General features: G+C 32.9%; 1 long non-coding RNA gene across 1 annotated transcript; it reads right to left on the minus strand.

Moving 5' to 3' along the window:
* Positions 1–1,503: 1,503 nt before the first annotated feature.
* On the minus strand, positions 1,504–3,684 carry LOC119640261. The gene is made up of 3 exons (XR_005247633.1): positions 3,428–3,684; positions 2,236–3,363; positions 1,504–2,072 (listed from the first exon to the last, which is right to left on the minus strand). It is a non-coding gene; the product is annotated as an uncharacterized LOC119640261 (long non-coding RNA).
* Between the last annotated feature and the right edge of the window lie 14 nt (positions 3,685–3,698).

Raw genomic sequence — 3,698 nt, forward strand, 5'->3', positions numbered from 1 at the left:
TAAATGTATAAAAAAAGAGCATTTATCTCCCCTTGAATGTCTCCTGAGTAGTTTTATTCAATTTTTATAGACCTTCCGTTCGATTTTCGCATATTTTTCAACATTTTCTGTTAATTCTTAATTCTGTTACGTCTTACGCAGCAGGCTCTGTTATACAATCAACGGAATGAATTCAAGGGAACGCTTTTTCTCTATATATTCTATAGCTGTTTTCATACAAATTCAACTGGCATGCTTTCTCTCTTTATATTTTACGTGTATTTTTCATACAAATTCAACTTGCATACTTTCTCTCTTTATATTTTAGTTTATTAGTCGTCGAAAATTATAATAATTTTGTTAAGATATAAGTGAGAAAGTGCAACAGAAAAAAATCGAAGAATTGTAAGAGAAAATTATGTGAGCAAGAGGGAGAATTGTAAAATATATGACCAAGAGAAAATTACATGAGCAAGAGGAAAGCAACGTAAAACATATGACCAAGAGAAAATTATATGAGCAAGAGGAAGAACTGTAAAATATATGAGCAAGAGGAATAATTGTGAATTATATGACCAAGAGGAATAATTGTAAAATATACGAGCAAGAGGAATAATTGTGAATAATATTATTATTGTGAAGAGGAAGAATTGTAAAATATATGAGCAAATGGAAAGAATTGTAAAATATATGACCAAGAGAATATTATATGAGCAAGAGGAAGAATTGTAAAATATATGAGCAAGAGGAATAATTGTGAATTATATTAGCAAGAGGAAGAACTGTAAAATATATGAGCAAGGGAAAATTATGTGAGCTTTACTTTTTTATATGAGCGCACACTAAGTGTTGAATAAAAACAAATAAAGAAGGAGCGCTAATAAAGAAACCTTATTCGATTTAAACTGATTTGGAGATATGCCCATCTGTCATCAACGCAATCGATTTAGATTAATTTTCTATTTACCCGCCACTGTGTTCATGTAAATTTTCGTCAATCTATTTTGTTTGCAATTTTGAACCTATTTTAAGATACATTAGCAAACTTGCACATTTTGCTCCAGGCACGAAGCTTGGACGATTTTTGCGATCACTTTACATATATAGCATATTTTAACAAAATTTACACAAACCTCTGTAGAGAATCCAATGACTGGCCTTGCTCGATTACGAGGTTGTAACTTATTTTTTAAATAAGTTTTCAACATGCAATGGATACTTGCAAAATAATTTCCGCCCCAAGTTGTTATAGAAAAACGAATATTCTCTTTTCAGGTTATTGAAGGGTGTGTTAATGACTAAGAGCTTAAAATAGCAGGAAAGAAATTTTGTAAAATGTTTACGCTTTTAAAGTGATTTTTCTACTTTTAAGCAAAGCGATTGAAAATATTTTCTGGTTACAAGTTTTAAATAATTAAGAAAATTGAAAATATCCGCTAGCTTTTCTAAACGAAGTCGAGCCAAAAATTTAAATAATACTTGCAAGTAAATTTAGGGTTAACTTTTGAAATTTTAATTTATATAAAATTTTTTGATATTTAATCTTCTTAAGCCATGATAAAAGAAAAAATATTGTTTTACGTTGGACGCCTTTACGCCAAGCCTCCTAATGGCCTCTCTGCATTTTGTATTTCAGTTTACGTTGGATTGTTGATCCCGCTCTCTGACATATTTAACTCTAAATCTTAATCATAAAAGATTAGATTTTTCCTATAAAATCGTCTTCGTCAATATGCCAAAATTATGCTAATAAACTTAAGTTTATTATTAAGCTTCGAAATGGTTAGATAGTTTTATTCAAACTCATTTTTGGCTATTTAGCAAATATTGCGTTCATTCTGGCATCGGAACCAAGCACATGCAAACGAGAAGTGTAATTTTACCTGTGAGCAGTTGTCTGCTTTAACTACGGCATATTTACAACTAATTAAACTTTGAGAGCAAACAATTGCAAGTTTCGTGTAAAATTCGAATAAGTGCATCATACAATTTATAGTACTTCCATATCGATAAGAAGTTCAAGGTCTTCTGGTTGAATTCCGCTTTGAAAAGCTCGATATCTTCACGCTCGTATTAAGCAAGCTTGAACCTACCTGCAAGACAATGAAAACAAAAATAGTGTGTAAAAACTTTGCCAGGAACGCAAATATGAACTTGATCGGTAAGCAACTCATTTCTTATGTGGCTAAGTTAAGTTTACTTGAAATTGTTGATTGCATTTTTACAGCCATCACCGAAGGCTGGGGATATACTCACTTTGTCAAAACGTTGCACCTCCCAGAAGGAATCTTCAAAGATCTCGCAAAGTACATATTTTCTTAATCAGAGTCACCTTCTAAATCGATTGAAGCTTCTTTGTCTGCTCGTATGTGTATTTTTTCGTATAAGCTTTCTGCTGGCCGCAAAAATGAATCTATCGGTTTCAAATTTGGCAGACACATTGCAAGTTCGTACGTTAGCATTGAAAAAGACTCAAATCCTTCCGAGGTCACCCATGGAAAAAGTTTCTTATAATGTCGAACACTAGGCCAATCTTATCTGTTTCACAATCGTTTCCTCCATGTGACACACATCCTTATGTACTAGAGATCATTTCTTTGCTATACAATTTCAAATCATGCATTTTGTTTTTATTTTCTGTGGGTGTCTAGTCACATGGCTATACATGGAAATACAATTGCTGATAATATCGCGTCTTTCAGATCATCACATATCATCAAAGGCCGCGTTCGGATATCTGCTGACTTGAGGGTGATCAACAAGCGGCATTCAGTCCTTTACAACAAGCAGAAGAAGCGTCTGGGTTTGATATTTTAGAAATAACGAACTTTGTAAAAGATGGGTACAGAGTTTGCTCACAATTTGGCCACTTCGAAATGAAGCTTCAGTACATTTAGGACCAATTTATTTGAATTTCTTTATCGTTGCGCAATTGTGAACCCAGAATGGAATCTCTTTTTTTCCGACAAATGGAAACCAGGGTCCTTTACGCACAAAGAGACGCTGAAATTTGTTTCAAATACGTGTATGGTTCGAATTACGTGCGGTTTCTTAAAAAAAGTTAAGCTATTTTCTCAAATGTTACGTTTCCAATCCACTCAAGCAATTTCATAAATGTAAATAAAATTCACCAGTCAATCTCATCAATATTGAGCCTACTTAAATTCAATCACAGTCTTTTAAGGCTTAAGTATTTGGCTGCAACTATTCATTAATCTCGTTATGATTAAAAAAACACAAAACTGTGTTAAAGACGTTTCATTGTCCTCCTTAAAATTCGATAGTAACGCAGTCGGCAACAGCTGCTCTTTACGCGTCTGTTGATGCGTCACGTGAGAGGTAGATTTTTAGCAAAATTTTCAACAAAATTAGATGCGACAGCTGCTGCCCAAGATAATTTAAATCTTGCTCAATTTAAATTTCATTAACATTCAAATGAAATACTTACTTACAACTTGCGCTTGATTTACTCTTCTTAACTTCGTTCCTATTGTGTTCTCTTCCGCGGTAGCATTTCATTCCCTCTCCCATCAAAGTACTTTTTTTAGTTTTTTTTTTTTATTGCTAGCAGGTGGCAATTTTTAAAACTAATTTGCATGACCTTTGAACTTGAAAATATGCAGCAGTTATTCGCTTGTAAATATGTAAATAAAAAAGGAATCTTGCAAACAATAACAAGTATGTGTATATACTTTTGCGTTTGCAGTGAATATAGTTTC

This window comes from Glossina fuscipes, unplaced genomic scaffold, assembly GCF_014805625.2.
Source record: "Glossina fuscipes isolate IAEA_lab_2018 unplaced genomic scaffold, Yale_Gfus_2 116, whole genome shotgun sequence".
Classification (NCBI taxonomy): domain Eukaryota; kingdom Metazoa; phylum Arthropoda; class Insecta; order Diptera; family Glossinidae; genus Glossina; species Glossina fuscipes.